This window comes from Vulpes lagopus, chromosome 24, assembly GCF_018345385.1.
Source record: "Vulpes lagopus strain Blue_001 chromosome 24, ASM1834538v1, whole genome shotgun sequence".
NCBI lineage: Eukaryota > Metazoa > Chordata > Mammalia > Carnivora > Canidae > Vulpes > Vulpes lagopus.
Window position 1 is genome coordinate 3,149,480 of NC_054847.1, and position 13,163 is coordinate 3,162,642.

A 13,163-nucleotide genomic window follows, 5' to 3' on the forward strand; every position below is an offset into this window, starting at 1 on the left:
TAGTTTGTATTAAATTTTTCCCCTCCTTGTAGATTTTACTTTTTTAATATGTGAAACACTAACATGATTCCAGAAGTCTGCACATTCAGATGCACAGCCCGGGTGGCTCAGCAGTTTGGCGACGCTTTTGGCCTGGGGCCTTATCCTGGAGTCCTGGGATCGAGTCCCATGTCGGGCTCCCTGCATGGAGCCTGCTTCTCCCTCTGCCTGTGTCTCTGCCTCTCTCTCTCTGTGTCTCTCATGGACAAATAAATAAAATCTTAAAAAAAAAAAATTACATTCAGAGAAGTGACTTTCTTATACTCCCCCCTCAATTTCCTTTCTTTTCCATCCATTTCCTGACATGCCCAATTGGCATCCATCGAAGCTTATAGTTTATGTGTTTCCTTCTGCTCAAATGAGTAATACATGTGTATTTTCTTTTTTTTCCTCATTATTATTGTTTCTTCTTTCTTATACCACAGGTAGTATACTGCAGATCATCCTTTGCATTTTGCTTTTTAAAGTTTTTATTTAAGGGGCACCTGGGTGGCTCAGATGGTTAAGCATCTGCTTTCAGCTCAGGTCATGATCCCAGGGTCCAGAATTCAGTCCCACATGCAACTCCCTACTCAGTGGGGGAGTCTGCCTCTCCCTCTGCCCCTCACTCTGCCCATGCTCTCTCTCTCTCTCCTCACTCTCAAATAAATAAAATCTTTAAAAAAATAAAATTTTTATTTAAGTAATCTCTACACCCAATTCAAGGCTTGAAGTCATGACCCTGAGATCAAGAGTCACATGCTTTATTGACCAAGCCAATCAGGTGCCCTTGCTTTTTTGTTTTTATAACTTAATAAATTCTGGAAAATCATATCAATTCATAGAGATCCTCCCCTTGTTTAAACAAGTGACAGTAGCCTATTGTGTGAAGGTACCATGTTCATTTAGCCACTGTTACTATAGACTAAATGTTTGTGTCCTCTCAAAATGCATACATGGAAGTCCTAACCCCCACTGTGATGGTATTACAAGGTGGGACTTTTTGGAGGTGATTAGATTTAGACATGGGTGGAGTCCCCATAATGGGATCGGCACTCTTATAAGAGCAAGAAACACAAGAGTTCTCTTCCTCTCTCCACACGCTTGCACAGAGGAAAGGCTTTGTGAGCACATAAAGAAGAAACTGCCATCTGCAAGCCAGCAAGTGAGTCCCCACCAGACATCCAATCTGCTGGTGCTGTGGTCTTGGCCCTTCCAACTTTTAGAACTGTCTACGGTATTTTGTTACAGCAGCCAGAGCAGACTAAAGCAGCTGTCCTGTATTTTTTTTTTTAAGATTTTATTAATTTATTCATGAGAGACACACACACAGAGAGAGAGAGAGGCAGAGAGAGCAGCAGGCTCCATTCAGGGAGCTCGATGTGGGACTCGATCCCGGGTCTCCAGGATCACACCCTGGGCTGAAGGCAGTGCCAAACCCCTGAGCCACCCGGGCTGCCCGCTGTCCTGTATTTGGCATTTAGATTACTGATGATATTCTTCAGCTACAAATAATGTTTCAATAGTAAACATCGTGCAATGTATTTTCTTATTGTTGAAAGTATATCTTCAGAATGAATTCCTAGAAATGGGATCGCTAATTCAGAAGGTAAATGCAAGTGTAGTTTTGTTGGATTTCACAAATTACCTTTTATGGTGGTTGTACTAATTCTCCTTCCCTTCAGCAGTGTATGAGATGCTTGTTTATCCATTGCCTCGCCATCAGAATGTATTATAATTTTAAAATTTTGCCAATGTGATAGGTGAGAAATGATACTTTAGTGTAGCTTTAATTTGCTTTTCTTTTATGAGTGAGGTTGAAAATCTTTTCATTTTCACATATTATTTTTTAAATTGCCCATTCCTATCTTTTGCCAGTTTTTCTTTGTTCGCCTCCCCTTCTTTCCTCTCAATTTTTAAGTTACTTATATATTGGCATATTGGTCCTTGCATTGCAATATATGTTGCAAATATTTTTTCCCAGGGTGTTGATGGTCTTATGACTTTGTTTATGGTGACATTTGCCATGCAAAACCACAGTTTCTTTGTTTTAAGCAAATTTATCAACCTTTTAGTGGATTTCGAATCGTAGAAAGACTTTCCCCATAGGCTGGATAAGGAGAAATTTATCTTGTTTCCTCCTAATACTTATATGGATTCAGTTTACCTTTAGATCCTGATCATTTGGAGTTTATTCTTGAATTTGATGTGGGGTAAAGTTCAATGTTATTTTTTTGTTCCAACATCTTTTGTGCCAACATCATTTATTACAAAAGTCCATTTTTGCCTTAGAGATTTGAGTTGCTACCTTTATGATATACTAAAGCTTCATATGTACTTGAAATTACTTCTAATTATTCCATGATAGGCTTGGTAGTATGACAGACTTGCCTGTCCATGTGTTAGCACTGCACTTTTCTAATTATAGAAATGTTGTAGCATGTTTTAATGATTTATAGGGCTAGTCACCTTATATCTTTTCCTATTAGTGTTTTCCTTGCTATTCTTGAATTACATATTTATTCTTTCATATGAAAGAAATTTAGCATCAACTTGTATAGTTTCATTAAAAAACTTATTAGCATCTTTCTTGGGATTGCATTAAATTTATAAACTAATTTAGGGAGACCTGGCATTTTTATAATACTGAGTCATTTTATTCAAGAACAAGAAATGTCTCTCCATTTGTTCAAGTCTACATTCATACTTAAAAATTTTTCTTCATGTAGTTTTTAAATATTTCATATTATATTTACTCCTAATAATTTACTTTCTTGTCATATAAGTGGGATTTTCTGTATTATATATTCTTACTGCTTATTGTTTGTATAAATTGAAGGCTATTGATTTCTATATGCTAACTTGATAGCCTGCTAATTTATTGAAATAGTAGTTTCACTGGTTCCCTAGGGTTTAGTCTGTACATTCATATCATCTGCAAAATAGATATAATTTTACTTTTTCTTTAACAAATCTCATGTCTGTAATTGAGTCTCTTGTCTTACTGGCTAGTATCACCGGGATAATGTTGAATAGCAGTGGAGATGGAGGGCAAACTTGCGTTGTTTCTGATCTTAACGGAAAGTTCCCCAGTATTTTTCCATTAAATGAGATGCTAGTTGTAGCACACAAGTTGTGTGTATGTGTGTGTACGTGTGTATACACATGCATGTGTATCGATTTCCATCAGTCTCTATTTTGAGTGCTTTTTAAATTTTTTTTTTATTTTTTAAAAGATTTCATTTATTTATTCATGAGAGACCCAGAGAGAGAGGGAGGCAAAGAACAGAGGGAGAAGCAGGCTCCCCCAAGGGAGTCCCGATTTGGGACTTGATCCCGGATCCCAGGACCATGCCCTGAGCCAAAGGCAGACACTCAACCGCTGAGCAACCCAGGCATCCCTATTTTGAGTACTTTTAATGAATTTGGGGTGATAATTTTTATTAGAGGTTTTTCAGCATCTGTGGAAATAAACGTGATTTTTCTCCTTAGATCTATAAATATGATGTATTCATTTATTGATATTTAATCAACCTTGTATTCCTGGAATAAATCCCACTTGGTTATGTTGCATCATTTTCATAATATCGTGTTGGATTCTGCTCACTAGTATTTTATTTAGAATGTTTTCATGAATATTCATGAATGATTTTTGTAATCTTTTTTACTATCTTAATCAGGCTTTGGTAATATTCCTCTTTTATAAAAAGAGTTAAGAAATTTTCCTTCATTTTCAATGCTCTGGAAAAATTTGTAAAACACTAACTCTCTAGTCTTTGAAGATTTGGTAAAATAACCCTGTGAAACTTTGAGGACTTAGTTCTTTTTTAATGTGGAAATTCCTGGATAATTGGATAATTTTTTCTACTTCTACAGAAATCAGTCAGTTTAAACTGTCTACTTCTAATGGAGTCACTTTTGATGAACTGTATTTTCATAGGAAGTTATCCACTTCACATAGGTTTTCAATATTTTCAATTTCCAACTGTTCATTGCTAGTATATAAAAAAACAACTGATGTATATATTAATTTTGTATCTTGCAACCTTACTGTAATTGCTTATTCATTCTATGAGGTTTTTTTTGATCCTTTGGGATTTTCTACATGGATAATCATGTCATCTGCAAACAAAGATGGTTTTATTTCTTTCTACCTAATCTGTGTATATTTTATTTCCTTTTCTTACCATATTGCATTAGCATGGATTTCTAGTATGACGTTGAACAGGTGTGGTGAGAACAGACATCCTTCCCTTATTCCTGATCTTAGCAGGAAAACATTTGGTTTCTCACTATTAAATATGATGTTATCTGTGGATGTCCTTTATTAAACTGAGGAATTTTCCCTCTATCCCAGTTTGTTGAGAGTTTTTATCATGAATGGGTGTTGGATTTTGTCCTATGCTTTTTGTTTCTATTGATATGATCATGATTTTTCTTCTTTAGCCTATTGATGTGATGGATTGCATTAATTGATTTTCAAATCTTGAACCAGCTGTATATATGTGGAATCATTCCCACTTGATTTTGATGTGTAATTCTCTTATACATGGTTGGAATCAATTTATTAATATTTTGTTAAGATATTTGCTTCTTATGTTCATGACAGATATTGGTCTGTGGTTTTCCTTTCTTGTAATGACTTTTTCTGTTTTTTATATAGAGTAATACTGGTCCCATAGAATTAGTTAGAAAGTATTCCTTCTGTTTCTTTTTTCTAGAAGAGATTGTAAAAAATTAGTATAATTTCTTCTTTAATGTTTGGTAGAATGCACCAGTGAATCCATCCGGGCCTGTTCCTTTCTGTTTTTGAAAGTTATTAATTATTGATTCAATTTGTTTAATAGATATAGTTATCTTTAGGTTATCTATTTCTCCTTGTGTGAGTTTGGTAGATTGTGTCTTTCAAGAAATCGGTCCATTTGGGCAGCCCCAGTGGCTCAGCAGTTTAGTGCTGCCTTCTGCCCAGGGCCTGATCCTGGAGACCCGGATCGAGTGCCACGTCAGGCTCCCTGCATGGAGCCTGCTTCTCCCTCTGCCTGTGTCTTCTCTGCCTCTCTCTCTCTCTGTGTGTCTCTCGTGAATAAATAAATAAATAAATAAAATCTTCATCTTTCTCTTTAAAAAAAAAAAAAGAAATCGGTCCATTTCATCCAGGCTATCAAGTTTATAGGCATAGAATTGTTCATAATACTCCTTTATTATCCTTTTGATGTGATAGTTCCTCTTTTATTTCTGATATTAATAATTTATCTTTTTCCTGCTTATTAGTCAACATGACTAGAGGTTTATCAATTTTATTGATCTTTCCAAAGCTTTTGGTTTTGTTTCTTTCTCTATTGATTTCCTGTTTTCGATTGCATTAATTTCTGCTCTGTTTTTGTTTTTGATTTTGTTTTTGGTTTTTTTTAGTGATCTCTCCACCCAATGTGGGACTCAAACTCATGACCCTGAGATGAAGACTCAGATGCTCTACCAACTGAGCCAGTCAGGCATTCCTCTGCTCTAATTTTTCTATTTATTTTTTTCTGCTTGCTTTGGATTTAATGTGCTTTGCTTGTTTTGGATTTAATGTGCTCTTCTTTTCCAGTTTCCCAAGGTAACTAGATGGATTTAAAATCAATACTCTGAGTTATCCTTAGAGTATTGATTTTAAATCTTCTTTCTTTCCTAACATGTGAATTCAATGCTATACATTTCCTTCTAAGCACTACTTTCAATGCATCCGTCCCACAACTTTTGATGAGTTGTATGTTTATTTTCATTTAGTTTGAAATTTATCTTGAGACTACTTTGGTTCATGAATTATTTAGAAGTATGTTGTTTAATCTCCAAGTATTTGGGATTTATAGATATTATTCTGGTACCCATTTCTAAGTTAATTCTGTTGTGGTTTGATGGCATACTTTGTATAATTTTCATTCTTCTGAACTTATTAAGATGTGTTTTACAGCCCAGAATATGTCTATATTGGTAAATATTCTGTATAAGCTTGAAAAAATATATTTTCTGCTTTTGTTGGATGTAGTCGTCTATTGATGTCAATTAGATGCAGTTTGATTTATGGTACTGTTCACTTCAACTATGTCTCTACTGATTTTCTGCCTGATGGATCTGTCAGTTACTGATTAATAGTCAATTCATCTATTGTTCCTTGCAGTTCTATCAGTTTTTGCCTCATGTATTTTTATGCTCTGTTGTTAGGCACATACATAGTAAGGATAATTGTCTTCTTGGGGAACTGATCCCTTTATTATTATGTAATGTCTCTCTTTATTCCTGATAACTTTTCCTTGACCTGAACTGTTTTCTTAAGATTCATTTATTTATTTTATAGAGAGAAAACATGAATATGAGGGGCAGAGGGAGAGAGAATCTCCAGCAGGCTCTGTGCTGTGTATGGAGCATGACATGGGGTTCAATCCCACTACTCTGAGATCATGACCTGAGCTGAAACCAGCAGTCCTATGCTTAACCAACTATGCTACCCAGGTACCCCTGAATTCTTTTCTCCAAAATGAATGCCTTTCTTTCTTTCTTTCTTTCTTTCTTTCTTTCTTTCTTTCTTTCTTTCTTTATTTCTTTTTTTCTTTCTTTTTTTCCTTCTTGTTTCTCCCTTGCCTTTCTTTCAAATCTACCTATATTTAAAGTGAAGTGTTTTTTTTTTTTTTTTTTTTTTTGTGGACAATAGATAGTTGGGCTTGACTTTTTATCCACTCTGATGTTCCTGTCTTTTAACTGATGTTTAAGTGATTATTGCTATGGTTGGATTACTGTTTTACCATATTTGTTATCATTTTCTATTCCTTGTCCTGTTCTTTGTTTCTTTTTCTACCTTTCCTGGTTTTAATTGAGCATTTTATAGAATTCCACGTTCTCTGCTTTCTTAGCGCATCAATTATATTTCTTTGTTTACTTTTTGTAGTGGTTGTATTTGAATTTGCAAAATACATTTGCAACTAATTCAAGTCTTTTTTCAAATAACACTATACCAATTCACAGGTAGTGCTAGTACTGAGGATTCCTAAATCCTCCCTCCTGTCCCTTACAGCATTGCTGCCATTTATTTCACTTCTCTATAAACTGTTGTCACTGGATATTTTGTTGCTATTTTTTTGAACAAACTTATCTATTAGATCAATAAGAATAATACAAACAAAATATTTTACTTTATCTTCATTTATTTTCTTTTTTTTTTAATAAAAGTATTTATTTATTTATGAGAGTGAGAGTAAGAGAGAGAGAGAGAGATAGCATGAGCATAAGCAGGATTAGGGGCAGAGGGAAAAGAAGAGGAGAAGCAGACTCCCTGCTGAGCAGAGAGCCTGCTGTGGGGCTCGATCCCAAAACTCTGAGATCATGACCTGAACTGAAGGCAGACACCCAACTGAGCCACCCAGTGCCCCCATTTATTCCTTTTTTAATACTCTTCCTTTATGTAGATACAGATTCCTGACTTACATCATTTTCTTCCCAAAGAAGAATTTTGTTTGATGTTTCTTACAAAGTAGACAGTTGGTGACAAATTCTCTGATTTTTATTTGTCTGAAAGTCTTTCTCTTTCCATTTATTTATTTTTTTATTTATTTATTTATTTTTATTTATTTATTTATGATAGTCACAGAGAGAGAGAGAGAGAGAGAGAGAGAGAGAGAGAGAGAGGCAGAGACATAGGCAGAGGGAGAAGCAGGTTCCATGCACCGGGAGCCCGATGTGGGATTCGATCCCGGGTCTCCAGGATCACGCCCTGGGCCAAAGGCAGACACTCAACCGCTGAGCCACTCAGTGTCCCTCTCTTTCACTTTTTAAAGATAATTTTTCTAGTACAGAATTCTAGGTTGGTAGGTTTTCTTTTCTTTTTTTTTTTAAAGGCCTTAAATATTTCACACTACTGTCCTTTTGCTTCCATGGTTTCTGAAAAGAGGTCTGATATATTTCTTATCATTTCTCCTCTATTGATAAGGTGTTTTTTCCCTCTGTCTCTTTCAAGATTTTCTCTTTGTCTTTGATTTTTAGCAGTTTGAATAAGATATGCCTAGGTATAGATTTTTTTTTTTTTTTGTATTTATCTTGTTTGGCATTTTCTGAGCCTCCAGATCAGTAGTTTGGTGTCTGTCATTAATTTCGGAGAATTCTCAGTCATTATTACTTCAAATATTTCTTCTGTTCCTTTCTTTTTTCTTCTTGTATTTCCATTATGCATGTGTTACACCTTTTTAAATTGTCCCATAGTTTTTAGATATTCTGTTCTTTGTTATTCGTATTTCTCTTTGTATTTTGGTTTTAGCAGTTTTGATATTTCAAGTTCACTGATTCTTTCTTGTGATCAGTCTGTTGGTAAGCCTGGCATTCTTCATTTCTTTACAGTGTTTATGATTTCTAGCATTAACTTCCAATTCTTTCTTAGAGTTTCCATCTCTCTGCTTACATTGCTCATCTATTCTTTCATGTTGTCTACTTTTTTGCATTATAGCCCTTAGCATATTAATCACAGTTATTTTAAATTCATAGTCTGATGATTCCCATATATCTGCCATCCATACCTGAGTCTGGTTCTGATCTTTGCTCTCTCTCTTCAAAGTGTTTTTTGTCTTTTAGGATTTCCTTGTAATTTTCTGTTGAATGCCTGACATGACATAGTGGGTAAAAGGAACTGAGGTAAATAGGCCATTAGTGTGAAGCTTTATGTTTACCCATCTAGGAGTTAGGCTGTGTTTACTGTAGCTTTGTCAGAGGCTAACCTTTCTCTCTCTCTCTCTCTCTTTTTTGGTTTTGTCTCCCCTTATCACACAGGAGCTCTACTGATGCCCCAGTAAGATGTGTGGGAAGGGAAACATTCTTTCATCTCATGATTAGGTCTCAGTCTTTTAGTGAGCCTGTGCTGTGGCCTTCTCAGGAGCTTCTCAGATCCACTGTCCCCTTATGTGGGATGGGAAGGCTAGAGTGGGCTGCAGCTGACTATCTCTCTTCCCCCAGATTGGCTAGGCATGGGTAAAACCTCAGTCAGTTAGGCTCTGGTAAAATAGCTTTTCTTGAAAGCTGACCTTATTAAAAATGGAGTGTTCTAATGTATTTCCCCTGTTAGTCTGCAACTTCTTTGGGAGCTTCCTGAGTGAAATCTGAAACCAACCCTCAATACATAAAAGGCAGGGAGAGACCAAAGTGAGAGGCAGAGCCCTCTAGCTTGTTAGGTGGCAGGTTTCATAAGCAAGAAAACCTACTTATGAGATTTGTCTTGGGCAGCTGCAAAATGAGTAGATTTCTGAACTTGATCCACCAGAATCTTAAAGTTTATGTAGATGTCTTAACTGGGTGCTGTCATGCATACCACCTAGATAGTCTCAACACCACATTTCTATCTCAAGGCTGTATCTTTGGGGCAGCTTATGGGAACAGGGAAAGCAATTGGAACACACATTCCAAAGGGGGGAGGAGTGGGGAGCCTCCAATTGCCCAGTTCCAGCTCCCGGGTTGATTGGTGGTCATATCTCAATGACTTCTCCCAACATCCCTTCCAATTCTGTAAGTATTGTGGGATTTTTTTCTCGGATCTTCATTGTCAGAACCTGAAAAGGCTCCTGGAGGTAAAACTCACAAAAGTTTGAGGGCTTCCCTATGAATGCACGCCTGGTGCTTTGGTCTCAAACTTGCCCACACTGAGCCTCCAGCAATTCATTAATTGCAGTTTCAATTTTCCTACCCTGGTACTGCTTCCTGCAGAGCTTCTGCTCTTGGGCTTCATCTCTGGTATGCTGTTATTCTCTCAACAATGTGTGGGGTAGCAGCTTGCCCTGTGACCTCAGTTCGCTCTTGGGTCTAAGAAACTTATTAATTTTGTTTCTCGTTGTTAGTACAAGAGTGATGACTTCCAAGCTCCTTATATGTCATATCAGAAACTGGAAATCTGGGTTGCCATTTCACTTTTTTTTCTTCACTTTCTTTGAAACACAAATATTTCAAATTTTGATGGACTGCAACTTACTTTTTTTTTTTTTTTTTAAAAAGTAGGCTCTATGCTGGGCATGAGCTTGAACTCATTACTCCAAGATCAAGAGTCACATGCTCTACCAACTGAGCCAGCCAGTTGCCCCTTGATTTTCTTTTGTTGTTTGTGCTTTAGGTGTCTTATCTAAGGAACCATTGCCCAATCCAAGTTCATAAACATTTACACCTATGTTTTCTTCTAAGGGTTTTATAGTTTTGGCTCTGTTACATTTAGATCTTTGGCCTATATTTGAGTTACTCTTTGCAGATGGCATGAGACAGGAGTCAAACTTTATTCTTTTGCATGTGATTATCCAGTTGTCCCAGCATCATCTGTGGAAAAGATTTTTTCTCCACTTAATTATATTGGCAAACTTGTTGAAAATAAATTGCCCATAGATAAATGGGTTTATTTCTGGACTCAATTCTACCTCATTGATGAAGTGTCTATCATTATGCCAGTACTGCATCACCTTGGTTATGTAGTAATCTTGACTACATAGTAAGTTTTGAAATAAGGAAGTATGAATCCTCCAACTTTGTTCTTCTTTTTTAATTTTTTTTGGTTAGTCTGAGCCTCTGCATTTCTATACAAATTTTAGGATCTGGTTGTCAATTTCTGCAAAAAAGACAGCTACAATTTTGATAGGGATTACACTAAATTAGTAGATCATTTGGGGGAGAACTGCCATCTTAATGATATTAAGTGAAGTCTCTCAGCTCGTGTATATAGATGACATTTCATTGATTTCTTTTAAAATTTACATCAGGGTGACAGGGACTAAGGAGGGCACTTGATGAGATGAGCACTGAGTGTTATACTATATGTTGGCAAATTGAATTTAAATAAAAAAATAGAATACAAGTAAAATAAAATAGAAAAGCTGTAATCATCAGTATAGCACAAATAAAATACAATTTATTTCAGTAATATTTATAGTTTCTAGTGTCCACATCTTGTACTACTTTTGTTAAATTTAATCTTAAGTATTTTAATCTTTTTGATGTTATTTTAGGTGGAATTGTTTTCTTCGTTTTATTTTTGGGTTGTTCACTGCTAGTGTGTAGAAATACAACCAATTTTGTACATTGACCTTGTGTCCTGCAACTTTGCTGAATTCATTTATTAGCTTAAATATTTGGAGTGTGTATATATGTGTGTGTGTATTCCTTACAATTTGCAAACGTATAGCTTTACTTCTTCCTTTCCAATATGGGTTACTTTTTTTTTCTTTTTCTTTTTCTTATCTAATTGCCCTGGCCGGGATGTCTAGTACAATGTTGAATAGAAATAGCAAGAGCAGATATCCTTGTGTTTGATATTAGGGAGAAAGCTTTAGTCTTTCTTACTGAATATGAAATTATGGATTTTCTTATGAATGTTTTTTGTCAGATGCCTAATTATTATCACCTCCATTTTTCAGATAAAAACACTGGGTCTCAGAGAGGTTAATTAAGCTGCTGGAAAACCCAGGATTTGAACCTGGTCAGTGGTCTCTAAAGGCTCTTGGTACTTTCCCTCTCTGCCTGGGAGTGGCCAGCAAGAGAATCTGGGAAGAGAAGGGAGGCAGTGAGAGCTCAATGGCTAAGAGTGGATTTTCTCTACCCTACAGGTGACTTTGGGAATCATCCATTCACATACCTTGCCTATGTCCCACCAGGCCCTCCTAGCCTGAGACAGAGGCAAGTTTGTGAGTGGCCTGTCTCTACATTTTTGTCAGTGGCAGTTGCTGAACACTGGCAGCATCAGTGCCATTTGAGGCAGGCCCTGTCCACTGCCTCTGTCTCTTCTTCTGAGGTTGGAGAGTCCCAGGGTAGAAGCACTTGCTAGGAAAGTAATGTGTTGGGTGCAAACAATCTTTTACTTTTTGCTTTTTTCTTCCTCTAATTTCTTATCTGGAATTTTTGTTTTCCCTTAAAAATTTTCCATAGCGGATCTTCACTAATAATAATAAACTCTACTGCTCCCTGACAAATTTCTCATCTTAAAGAAGATTTTCTGAGATATATTAAGATCTCAATTTAGAATTTATTTCTTCAGACCATCCTTTGTCTCACCTATCTGACACAGAGGTAAGAGGCTTGGGTGCATTCCTCAAGGACAAGTAGCAAGGTACAGGCTTGGCCAAAACCCAGATTGTCAAAGATCTACAACATTAGAAGACGTCTAAGGTAGTGTTTTTTTTCCATACAGTATTGCTTCACACACGCTAGGGTATTTTTCAGAGACCATTTACTGCTCCTGCCTTGCCCTCTGATACTGTGGTGTGGAAGCCCAACTGAAAGCATATAGTGCTTGGCTAAATTTGTGGGCTTGGAGCTCAAGGCCTGGAGTGAATCTTGATTGCACTGCTTACTGCTGGGTGGCCGTGGTCTTGTTAAACCTCTGTGAACGTCTGTTTTTGTTGTATAAAGTGGAGATTTTTATGAGAATTGAGAAGCTGCGTGAGGAGGTCTGTGTAATGAATGCCTGGCCCATAGCAAATGCTCAGTGAATTATTATTAACACTGTTGCTTCCACTGTTGAGAGGAGGACAGTTTGATTCTGAGTAGGTCTATCTTGCACCAAATGTCTTGTTAGTGGCCTACTTTTGTCAGGGTGTATTTCAGTGCCTGGGATCCTACATAGTTCAGGGCCTTCTTTACAGGCTGAGAAGATGTTCATGGACAGCAAAAACCTGTGCACTCTTCTCATTGGCCTGACAAGGGCCTCAGGCCTCCATGAAGTTAGGGTGATTTTGTGGGGAAATACTGATTCTCAGTCTAGGGCAAACCATGGGTCTTTAAAAATGATTAGAAGCAAAACAGCAATAATGCAGTGACAGACCCAAGGCATCACTAAGTTGAGAGTCACCCAGGAGATCTGCTTCTCTTCCTGTTTCCAGCAGTCATGCCTGTCTCAGGAGCCCCCATCTCCCACTAACACGCTGAGGTTTCCAGGTTACCTTTTGCTCCTCTGGAGGCTCTGTCCCTGGGCATGTGTGAAAGGGAAGGCCAAGGGTGGCAGAAGGCTGTTTCCTACACCTAGCAGTCACCACTGGGCACCCTCTGCTCATGCCCAGAACATCAGTCAGTCTTTGTTCTTTCTCTGCCCCGAAAGCAGGAGAGCACAGGTCAGAATTTAGCCTGGAAGCTGACTGGCTGTGCCGCCTGGGTACACA